We start from the raw sequence: 13,239 nt of genomic DNA on the forward strand, positions 1-13,239 counted from the left end.
TTGATCATTTTCATCATAATTTAAATTCTGTAGATGGTCTTGAAAAAGGTGAACCAACCTTATGTTTTGTATGAAACCTAGAACACTAATTGGTATATATATATGATATATATATGTTGCTTATGAAAGAAATTATTAATTTAATAAGTAGTAAATTCCGAGAGAACAGAAATAGTTCTGTGTAGAAGGAACACAAAAACAGTGGCATAAAAATGTTGTTATGTTAACACATTTTAACATAACATAACAACACATTATTTATTAAGAAGCCACAACAGTTAGTTGTTTTGTTTCTATTGTAAACAAAATTGGTTATAAGATATATTCATGAAACAAGTTTATTTATATGTATATATATATTGCAAAATTGTGGGCCTATTAAATTACTGTATTCACATTCTCCTTTTACTCAAAGAATGTAAAATGCTAAAAAGAAAAACATTTGGGTGTTTACGCTGTCATTACTGTATATTTAGAAATTGCAGTTCTAAAGAATAATTGTTACTTCCTGTTTGAATTACCAGAATATATCCCATTTTATCAATAATTACATCCTCACAAACAATGGCAAATGAGAAGAATTTCTTAATTTTAAGATGAATGACTTTCACTAGTAGTTTGTACTAGATCTTGTCCATAGTTTCATTACATTACACGTTTTTCATTTTCTGTAAAACTTGTAGCCATTTTCCAAATAATGTCATACTACTTTTCATATTTATATATGAGCCTGGTTGAAAAGAGATTTTCTTTACATTTTCAATGATATTGAAAGTATTTATATAATTTTACTTTTTAACTTTGTCTACATTTCATTAGTCATACTGTTAACTTTGGTATTCATAAAACTATGTGGAGGAAACCATTATGAATATATTTTAAGGAAGAGGCATGTAGAAATAAAATAAGAAAATAGAAAATATTAATACTCTTTTGTAGAAATTCCTAAAAGAAAACTGGAAAGGAAACAAATTCTTTTGTGATGAAAATGTTGAAAAATCAGGAGTATTTAAGACCTTAATTTCTTACGTTTTTAGAGCAATCTGCTTCTTATCTCCAAATGATTATTTCATGCTGTTGGTTCCATGAATTGTGCTTTTAGCAGAATATATAATTTCCCCCCACCATTTTAGTGTTTATACATTAATCACTTATAAGAAAAGAAGAAATTAGTGAATAAAAGTCAGGGAAACTGGGTTTATTACCATTTTCCAATAGCACTAATGTATAGTCCCTTTAACCTTCCATACGGTGCTTTGTGTGATGAGAATATAAAACATTTATATATGTTCTTAGTGCCTTATTTTTTTCACTTGACTTTATTTCTTATCTAAAGAGCCATATATTTTTTGTGAGTGTTCTTTTGTCCTATTTAAAGTGCTGATGAGACAGTGTATCTCTAGGAATATATATATATATAGGCTGCATTTGCTACTTTCATTCACTGTATTATCTCTAGAACAACAGGTTAGCCAATATATTTTTCTTAAATTCATTGCTCATTTTTAAGCTAAAGTATTTTAAAAAGGATCGTAAACACCATAAATTGAAGCCATTATAATTGAAATGTATTTTTAAACCACCAAAAAGAATGCTGATTATTAAAGTTTAAAACAGGAGTTGAAATGGTTATCAGTCTTTATCTATAGCTCCAATTAGGGCAAAATTACTCTACAAAAAGCATTAAAAATAAAAAATTATATGGTACTTCAGGAATTCGGCCAGTTCACTACCAGTTGTCTTTGGTAATATTTCGTCTGTAATCTACTTCCACACAGATGCTAAAGAATGATGGTGTTTGCTAGTTACATAGAGTTATTAACTCACAGTGGGCTTTATCGACATCGAGACATTTTGTACAGTATTTTACCTTGCTCTTCTTGGTCTTTGCCTTTTGTGTTATACAAAAAGCTTGTTTTGTTGTCTTCTTTATGTACTATAGTATGCAATTCAATGTTTCCTGATGAATGTATAGTGAATAATTAAAATAAATCATGTGCTTAGAAAAGACAAAGACACAGGTTGTATATGCAAATATGTGTAAATATTTGACAAAGAAAAAAAGAGGAAAAGAATCTTCCTGCCAACAGATATGTCTTGCTGGACAGGACATGGAAATTAACAGATTTTTTTTTTTTTTTTTATGCAATGAGATTTAAAAATCTATTACCTCAAGAATTTTCAGTGGATATATATCAGTGTAATGATCCTTCTTCGTAAATACAATCTCACTTGCTGCTGGCGGTAAAAGCAACCCAAGTGTCAGATCACACAAATTTTAGGGGCTACCCTAAAATTTAGGGGCTAGTCTTTCAAAAGATTGATACTTTGTGAAATTTTGGAGTCCAATTTTGGACTTTCAGTAACATCCCTATGGCTTTTTGTTGTGGTTGGGCTTCTATTTTTTTTTTGTTTGTTTGTTTTTGGTTGATTGTTTTAGAATGGAACGGTAATCTTAATTGTGAGATCAGATCTCATGGAGGGGTGTAAGGACATTCACTCTACTTGGATGCAAACTATGATGGGAATCAACTACTTTGATTGTCACTGTATGAACTGTTGTATGGATTCCTGTGGAGTGCTGTTTACTCGCATGATGTGTGCAAGACATCGTGCAGCGTCATCTAGCAATGCCTAATAAAAGTTTTTAAAAGAGAAGACTCTTGGGGTTTTTTTCCAATAGATTTGGAATTTAAAGAAATTAAAAGATAAAATTTGGCAGTGCCAAAGTTACATGTACATAAGTAAATTTGGAAAGTTATCGAAGTCATTTCTGCGCTAGATTCTAAGAATGGAGAAGCAGGAATGCCTAGAAATTCATGAGTGTGTGTTTTGGAAGGTGGATTGTGTTGTGTTGCTGTGGCATGTTTTGAGGAAAGCGCACAGAACAGTGACGATCAAGAAGCAAATACTGTGAAATTAGGAATTAGGCTTAATTCCTGCATGGGGTGCGATAAAGAAGCAAATACTGTGAAATTAGGAATTAGGCTTAGGGTGGTGACTGCTCTTTAGACAGAGGAGGCTGGACTGGAGTGGGGAAAGTAGAAACCAGTAAACCATTAGAGCTAAATATATATGCCTTCTCTTTAACCTAGCAATTCTTTCCCTAGATCTGTAATCAGGGAAACAAGGGCATTTGTTGACCAAAGGACATGTATAAGGATTCCCATCAAGAGTAAAGTGGGTAAGTATACTGGGGTCGATTTATACCATGGAAAACTACAGAGCAACAACAATGAAAAAATAATTCTTAAAAATCTACAGAGCAGTGCACAAAAATATGGTTGAATCTCACAGACCTGTTGAGCAAATGAAGCCAGACACAAAAGGGGATATATTTATATGATGATAAAACTAATCGATGGTGACAGAAGCCACAACGCTCGTTACTTTAGAGGTGCAGGTTATTGACTAGGAAGGGATGATAAAAAAATATTGTATCACTTCATGTGGGTGTTAGACAAGGTACTATTAGGAATTTAATATAAAATAACCAGATTATTAGAAATGAAACTTACAATAGGCCAGGTTTTAATCCTCAGATCGCAATTGAAGTAGGTTTGCAAAGAGGTTAAGACCACAGCTGGGTGGCTAGGCTGCTGTATTCAAACCCCAACTCTGCCTCTTGCAGGGTGTGTAACCTTGGCCAAGTCACTTAACTTCTCTGTGGCTCAGTTTTCTCTTATGTACTGGGGAGGGCAGCACATGCCTCCAAGTGAGCTGTGAGGGTTAACTGAGTTTTAAAAACACGTAAAGCACTTAAAATAGTACCTTGCTCTTAACAAGCTTTCAATAAACGTTAGCGCTTATTATTGTTAGTGACCGTTTCATTATGGACACATTGGCCCATACAATATGATTCATTGATATCACTCACAAGTACTGGAATATGCTAGCTTGGTATCATTCCTAGACATCGTGTTTTGCCAAAAGGCAAATTATTTTAATGGATAATGCTTGACATGAACCTGTTATGTGTTCATACAGGATCTCTGTTCATCCAGTATGTTCACATGTATTCTTATATAATCCTTACAGCCACCCTGTGGTGTTATGTTATCCCCATTTTGTAAGTTTTACAAATGAAACAAAACTAAAAATACCAAAAGTTCAGTGATCTGTTTGAAGTCATGCAGCAACGCCTTCATTCAAACTCCAGGCTGTTGCCTGCAAGTAGGTAGTTCCTTCCCCTGGGAAAATTCTGATATCTTTTGGGAAGAAAGAAGGAAAGGAAGAAAGGAAAGAAGGGAGGGAGAGAGAAGAGACGGAAAGAGAAGAGAAAAGAGAGGGCAGGAAGGAAGGGAAGGACGAAAGGGGAAGGGAGAGGGAAATACCATTTCACAGTTTCAACATCCTTCTCCCCAATCCGCAACAAAAACAAATTGGGGTTGCCTTTGTCCAAAGCAGAGTGGGCGTCTCCGGCCAGGAGCTTACACTCAGAGACCCGCTCCGCGCATCCTCTCCCAGCGCAGGCCGGGACCAGGTACACCCGGTCCAGTGGGAGGCGCCCCAAGGACCACTACAGTCCTGGGATCCAGGGGTTGCAAAAGCCTTCCTTAGGGGGAGGCGGAGCCAGTGCCCACGAGCATCTTGGTCCCCAGCAAGCCCCGCACAAGGCCGCCGGCTGCCCTGAGCGAGGCAGTCGGACTGGCTGCGGGCGGTGACCGCCTTGCCTCCGGGCGTCTGGCGGGGACACGGGTGGGGCGCTTGCGGCCCGGACGCTGCTCGCCGCCTCCCTCACCCCGCCAACCTCAGCTGTTGCCCGCTCCTCTGGACAGGGGTTCTGGGAGAAGCGAGTCTCCCTCCGCGAGCACAAGGGGAGGGACAGCGAGGCTGCGACGTCTGTGCGCCAGCAACACATCCCATGCCTGCATGTTTAAAGGAAGAAAGTTGTTTTGTTTGTTTTTTAATTGAGGAGGTGAATTTTTAAATTAAACTAATTTTATGGGGAGGCTAGAAGACAGTTGCCTGCAGTGTTCTGATCGCAGCTTCCATTTGCCAGATCACTTCTCATGAACCTGGCTGTTAAAGTTTCTACATCTCATTAAAAACGTTACCCAAAAGAAAAGGAACAGAAGGAGAACGGGATGAAAGGGAGAAGGGAAAGGAAAGAGGAAAGAAAGGGACATTTAAGAAGCTAGAATAGGGAAAAGGAGCCGGAGAAGTGAAGTCAAGACAGTTGTAAACCCCATCTGATTTCAGTCCCAAAGGCAATTTTCTTTCCTCTACATTAGCGTGTCCTGGTTCCCCCCAAACATTAGAATTACCACTGTTACATTATTTGTTAGCATTGACTGAGTCTAAATAACTTGCCCCGTCATACAGCCTGTCAGGGACAGAGCTGAGATTTGAGCCACAGCAGTGGATTGCTTCTCCATCTCCTCTTATTAACCAGGGAATCCGAGGCAAGTTACCCAAGCAGTCTTTCAACATCTGCAATTTTTTACGAAGGAACATTGGGAAATAGGGAATAATCACGCATAGAGAGTTGAGGCTCCCATCAAATGAGACAGCATGTCTGCGAGCACACAGAATATTGCCAATTATTTTCTCTTTGATTTAATCATTTGTTGCAAATCTATTTGATATTTTTTATTCAGTTAATTAGTTTTTTGGTAAACGTGTATTGAGCTCCTCCTATGTTATAAGAAATATAGCGTATATGCATTTAGGAGAAGGCCAGGCCCCAACACTGGTCTAGTGGAGACAGTGCTAGGCAAAGGTTCAAGGTGTACAGCATAATGTTTGTTTTTTTGGGGTTTTTTTGCGGTACGCGGGCCTCTCACTGTTGTGGCCTCTCCCGCTGCGGAGCACAGGCTCCGGACGCGCAGGCTCAGCGGCCATGGCTCACGGGCCCAGCCGCTCCGCGGCATGTGGGATCTTCCCGGACCGGGGCACGAACCCGTGTCCCCTGCATCGGCAGGCGGACTCTCAACCACTGCACCACCAGGGAAGCCCCCATAATGTTTTGATTTACATATCAGTACATCAGGAAATGATTATCACAATAAGTTTAGTGAACACCCATCATCTCATATAGATACAAAATTTTTAAAAATAGAAAAAAACGATTTTTCTTTGTGATGAGAACTTTAAGATTTAGTGTTTAACAACTTTCATATATAACATGCAGCAGTGTTGATTATATTTATCATATTGCACATGACATCCCTAGTTCTTATTTATCTTATAACTGGAAGTCTGTACCTTTTGAATGACTTCATCCAATCCCCCCTCCCCCCCACCCCCCGCCTCTGGTTGACCACAAATCTGATCTCTTTTTCTATGAGTTTGTTTGTTTGTTTTTGAAGGATAATTGGCCTAGAACACTATGTTAGTTCCTGTTACTCAACACAGTAATTCCATACTTCTATACATTTCAAAGTGATCACCATAGTAAGTCTAGTTACCATATGTTAACAAGGATATTCCACAGTTATTGACTATATATGCCACACTGTGCATTTCGTACCTGTGACTCATTTATTTTGCAACTAGAAGTTCGCAAAGAGGTATAAACTTCCAGTTGACTTGCATTCTTAACCAAGAAACTTAGATCACATGAATAAGGTGCTCTGGGGTAATGAAAAGAGCATGACTTGAGTCCAAAGGCCTGGTTTCTACTGCCTGCTCATGGGTGCCTGGCCTTGGAGGAGGTGTTCCATCTTTCTGTAGCCAAGTTCCCTTCCTTGAATGTGGGGGGACCAGATCGCTAACACACACATTATATGAACAGTAATATGTAATAAAGTTAAACTACGGCAGTTAAAAACCTCTTTCACAATTGTATAAAGTTAAATTTGCTGTAACAACTGCACAATGGGAATAAACATACTGTGGATACTGTTCATGCAGGAGGTTCAAAGTAGTGTTCAATGAATGGAATCTCCCTTCTCCCTTCCCTCAAGCAAATCACACTTGACCCAGAGAATGTCCTTAACAATTGCTGGGTTGTAATAGTGACCCCAAATTAGTAAGCTTCTTACCCTGGTCATTAATTCAACCTTGAATTAACGTATTGGCTTGCCAAGTTAGACACCATTGCATACTGTAAGATGCTTTAACACTTGTTTCTCTTAGCCGATCAACTATTTAAATTGGGTACAGGAAGTGCCTGCATGAGGACAGCCCGAGAAATCATCGAGGCATTCCATGAGGGAGGTTGGATGATTCCCCACACACACACACACACACCCCTGCAAGCAGCAGCACAGAGGCCCTTTCAACATCCAGAAATAGATCTCCTATTGAGCCTCTGTTTATCTCCTCTGACCATAAAAAGCAGCTGGCCCTGCAGGAAAGACTGGCAGCTGCAATTAACTCCAGGAGGCCATAAGCCCAGTCCCAAGCAGCATGAATAAAGGCTGCTCAAAGAACTTTTGGAGTCATGTTGCTAGCTCATTGCTAGAACCATTTGGTCCTCTGAGGAGGAAATCTGTGAGCTAAACACCACACACATCACTGCAACATTTCCTGTAACCACCAGAGGCACTCAGAATCATTCCATTATTCTTGGAGTTGCTTCAGAATGACGAGCAAATATCTACAACGTGACTAAATGCTGATGGTGTTTTGTTAAATGAAAAGCATAAAAAACAGGATTGCATGATCCCACAGTTTTTATCTTCCATGACTTTGTATTCAAACTTTGCTCAGTATTAGACTAAGAGTAATTGTGAAGAGAAAGCTGAATCATTTTTTAAAGCCTGGAGGGAGTAAGAGGTTTGTATTGGAACACTTCACACATCATTGCTAAACAGTTACCAGGTCATTAGGAAACAGCGTCAAACATCTCTCATCTTTGCTAAGAGCCCTTAAGAACACTATTCTTGTTGCATATTTTCTCTACAAATGAATTAATAAAGGCCTGGAAAATTGCAATAATCTGATTCATTAGGCATGGGTTCAGGAGCAGAACCAGGAAGTATCAAGTACAGCACAATAACCATCTGAAACTTATTTCAACTATGTTAACTTGGTATTATTACTATTAAATAAGCCAAGAAAGGCTCCAAGTCTTTATCCCCCAAATGTCTTTGGGGCTTAACAAATGTGTTTAAAACTACAGGTAGCCATTTTTTATTATAAAAGTCTAGCTCTTTGCTTTTATTTCATCTAAAATTTGTTTTATAAAACAAAAATAAATGTTTCTAGGGAGCATTTGTTCTGCTATGGTGGTATAAACCCCCTATAGCTGACCCTTTCCTGTGAGTACAACAAAAACAAAAAACATGTACCAGAAAAGGTTAAAATAAACAAGAACAGGCAGGTTGTGGTCGAAAATCAAACGTGGAGAAGCAACCCCCATGGTGGGATGTCTCTGTTGTTTACCTCTAATGTTTTGCTCCAAAGGCATGATTGTAGAGGACACAGCTGCTAAAGTTCCAGTAGAACCCTCTGCTACCTTTACCTGCCTTCAGAACCACAGAAAGAAGACAGGGCAGGAGGGGAGTTGTGGAGGGGAGAGAGTGGAGAAGGAGAAATGAATGAAAAGAGGAAAGCTCAGCAGAGAAATAGAAACTATTTTAAAAAGAATCAAATGAGGGCTTCCCTGGTGGCGCAGTGGTTGAGAGTCCACCTGCCGATGCAGGGGGCACGGATTCGTGCCCCGGTCCGGGAAGATCCCACATGCCGCGGAGCGGCTGGGCCCGTGAGCCATGGCCGCTGAGCCTGCGCGTCCGGAGCCTGTGCTCCGCAGCGGGAGAGGCCACAACAGTGAGAGGCCCGCGTACCGCAAAAAAAAAAAAAAGAGAATCAAATGAAATTTTTTAAACTTGAAAAATGCAATATCTGGAAAAATTCCCTGGAAGAGTTCAAAAGTATAATGGAGATAGCAGAGTAAAGAGTCAGTAAACTTGAAGCTAGATCAGTAAAAATTATTCTATCTGCAGAACAGAAAGGAAAAGATTGAAGAAAAATGAATAAAATCTTAAGAATCTGTGGGACAATATCAGAAGTTCTCATGCATGTGCACTTGGACTCCTAGACAGAGAGAAGAAAGAGATTGGAGGATAGATTACAATTGGACACAAGAAAACTTTTTGGAAAATGTTCATTAACTTGATTGTGGTAATGATTTATACACATGTGGGAACTCATTCAATTGTACATTTTAAATTTAAATATAAAAGTTTAATGTCAATTGTACATCAATGAAATGGTTTTTAACATTTTTAATTACAGACACACACCAAAATAAAAAGGAAGAAAAGAAAATGAAATGTTCTTACACTCAAATAAGATTTTTGGTTTTCTTTTAATAGTCTTTTTTGTATTTTCTAAATTCTCATTATATACACGTCTTTTTTTGTGTTCAAGTTCTATGTTTTAAAATTGGGAAAAATTAAAATTATTTGTTTCTAAATAAGTAACTTAGGTAAAATATAGTATTACTCATCTTGTTATGTATTTGGGTACTTTCTATTAAAGATTTAAAGAAAATTTAAATTTTATATATGTCTTATCTTTTGGATATGTTGTGTGTTTAGAGTGTTTCTTCTTTCATTTTATTTGAATGAGAATGCCTCCTATTAAGTTTTGATTTGTGGTTATTTGAAAGAGAAGGAAAACACAGAAATGTATAAATCAAAAATAGCTGTCTTACCATACTTAAATGTTTTAAACCTAAGCTAAAAATAGTATAACCCAATTTATAACACAGGATGTGTAGGGGTTAAAATTACCTTCTGAGTTCATTATTAATTTTTTTACTTACTGATGTGAAAATCAGCATAGTCACCATGTTTTGCTATTATATTATGACAATGTTTCCATAACCATTTTAAACCCTGCATAAGAATTTTGTGCGTTCTTAAACATATTACTTCTGGTATATGACTATAAGAACTCATATTTTGTGAATGTGGGCAGGAGAAATAGATAGTTTACTGAGTAAATGTATATTTCTTTTTCTTTGATAGTTTGCTGACATATAAACCTTAAATAGAAGAAGCCCAAGGCAATTTTGTAAACCATTGTATTGCAAGTATTTTCTCCTTTTTATAAGGCCATTTGGGTTTTATCACATAACTGTCTTTTTTCTAGTTAGAAGTTACAGTCTAAGCCAGATGATCTTAATTTGAAGTTAAACTAAGGAGAAAGCAAATTAAGTGTTTTGTAGACAAAAATTTTTGTAGACAAAAAAACACCTATTCGGTGTTGCTGGTGGTGATTACATTTCATCAGTTCACTCTCATCATACAGCCTTAGCAATAAGCCTAGAGTCTCAGGCTGTGCCCTCCAAAAAGCAGAGCCCAAGATCTTGCTTGAAGGTAATCATTTAATTTGGGATGTGAACCCAAGAAACAGTGAACCCAAGTGAACAGCTGGGAGAATGAAACAGGAAAGGACTGTAGGCTTATCTAAGGATGCATTATCAAGGCACAGTTGTCTCTGTGGGAACTGTACCTCAATCAATCCTCGAGGTCCCTGAGAATAGCCATGTAATCTGTTTCTCAGAATTGCCCACCCCAAAGACAGAAGAGGACAAGTTTATCCACTTGCTCTGATGCCCATTAGTTGAGGGTTGCTCCGTGGAACAGTAACTCCTTCATACTTCCATGTACATGAATTTCAAGGGCTCAGAAGTCTGCACAGGGCATCCAGTGAAGTAGAGGCAGAGAGCTCCCAAGATGGAAATCTGAGGAAGGGGCTGCCAGGTTACCTTTGCCAGCAACTGATTGCCTCTGTGCGGCCAAAGTAAAAGCCCGGGCTGAGGAGACGTGAGAGCATAAGCGGTAGCAATGCAGCGTTGTAGGGATAAATATACCAACAAAGAAGAGAAATAAGACAGTTTGTTAGGCTAATCACGTTAGCCTCTGATACACACACACACGTGCGCACGCACGCATGTCTTGACACTGGCTTCCATCAGATTTCAAGAATCAATTATGTTCATCTCTTCCAGACTCTACGTTCAGTAACGGCAAGTTAGTAGTTTCAAATCAGCAAAGATGTGTGTTTACACTACAGAAATTGGCAGTCTCTACACACCAGAGCATTTTTGTTTGTTTGTTTGGTGGGAGTGGGGCAGAGAGCTGGTTTGCCAGCACATGACTACTACGTGTATGTACCCATATATATGTGTGGGTGCCTATACAGAGACACACATGACAAAGGTTTAACTTATTTGTAAATTGTATTTTGGTGAAATAATAAAAATCAATTAAATTTAAAAATAGTACTATCTTGATTCCAAAATAGAAACTATCACAGGAGCCTTTCTGTGAAGGACTAAACTTGAAAGCATGAGCAAAATGTTAATGCCACCACCTACCAACCCACAGATTAAATGCGGAAGAAAGAAAAGACCTCTAGCTGAGATAGTAGCCATATGACAATCTGTTATGACCTGACCAGCATATGCATGAAATTTATCAGACATTCAAGAACAGGGCCACGTAACACGAGTAGTCCTCCAATCATTTCAAAGTCCCTTAAAAAACAAGTGTGTTTTAAAATTCAAACACAGCCATTTGGGGCCTAAATTCAAACTATTGAACTCATCATATTACTTATAACTTCTTGTGGTTTGAAAGATCTTACTTATAACTTAGGATCCACAAGCTTCAACCAATTTAGAGGACAATCTGGTGACCAAAGATAACAAAGCTTGTCACAGAGAAGTATTTGTTCAGAGGGCCAGAACATACACAAGGGGAAAACTTCTGCAAAAGCCAATGCTTCAGTTCTGTGATTATCTTTGCTGTCAGGAACCAGGGCTATTCTATTTACATTTATCCCAGGTGATTTATTACTAAAGTAAATATTCTAATGTAGGACTACTACTGCACTTTAAAAAAAAATAAATTTATTTATTTATTTATGTATTTTTGGCTGCATTGGGTCTTCGTTGCTGCGCACGGGCTTTCTCTAGTTGCAGTGAGCGGAGGTTACCCTTCATTGCAGTGCGCAGGCTTCTCATTGCGGTGGCTTCTCTTGTTGCAGAGCATGGGCTCTAGGGCACACGGGCTTCAGTAGTTGTGGCACACGGGCTCAGTAGTTGTGGCTCATGGGCTCAGTAGTTGTGGCTTGTGGGCTCTAAAATGCAGGCTCAGTAGTCGTGGCACATGGGCTTAGTTGCTCAGCGGCATGGGGGATCTTCGTGGACCAGGGCTCGAACCCGTGTCCCCTGCATTGGCAGGTGGATTCCTAACCAGGCAGGTCCTTACTATTGCATTTGAAATTTCACAATTTAAATTTCTTTCATGATGCTTCCACTTTAGTATAAACTTTAAAATAGAAGATTCTTGTGGGGAACACTCTGGTGAGTGTTCAGCATTTCAGCTGCTGGTGAAATGCTGTCAGCAGCATAAATATTTGTTGAACCAAGACATGGTTATTAAAGCCATAATCATTATAGTGATTACCCTGGAATCTCTCTTTGGGTCTCTATCTCTTTTTTAATAGATAACTCTCTTGGTACTGGTACAAAGGTGTATAACCCTTGCATTTCTAAAATGACCCAGAGTCACGTAGCCAACAATGGCTTTAGGTTAGGATTTATTCTTACCTTGATACGTGTCACTTTATTAAATCATGAAATGCATTTAGTATACAATGGTGAATTTACTTAAGTTGCTCGTTCCCTTGCTTCTTTATTTTTGCTGATAAATATACATAAGAATATTGTAATAAACATCCAACACTTGTATCAACATTGTTATACCTTGTGTGATGATTGCTTTTAACACTTTAACCTAATACCACACTGTTATGGGAGTGATGTAATGAATATGCTAAACGTTATGTATTCAATGCACATGAAGAGAAAGATGTGCTGTGAAATGCTTGAGAAGCTGTTTGACTTCATGAAATCAGAAGCTTTAGTTTCAGACAGACGTGTCTCACCAAAAACTGCCTTACCGTGTAATTTTGGGCAAATTAATTAATCACTCTAAGCCTCAGTTTCTTCAACTATAAACAAGGAATGCAATATAACCTAACTCACAGGGTTCTTGAAAATTATAACTAAGATGACCTATATCAAAACCTCTGCACAGTGCATGGAACAATGTTACATTCAAAAGACCAAATCGAAACAAAACATTGTTACTATCAGAAATAACCTCACCTAGAAAACGGAGATAATAATAGCTCATTTCAAGGGATATAGTGAGGAATAAATCAGTTTATATATGTAAATTGCCTAGCAAAATGCTTAAAACAAAATAGATAATCAAGAAATGATAGCTATTATCATCATTGGATTTGTTGCCGCTGAAATAAGGTCTTGTACAT

The sequence above is a fragment of the Stenella coeruleoalba genome (genome assembly GCF_951394435.1).
Source record: "Stenella coeruleoalba genome assembly, chromosome: 12".
NCBI lineage: Eukaryota > Metazoa > Chordata > Mammalia > Artiodactyla > Delphinidae > Stenella > Stenella coeruleoalba.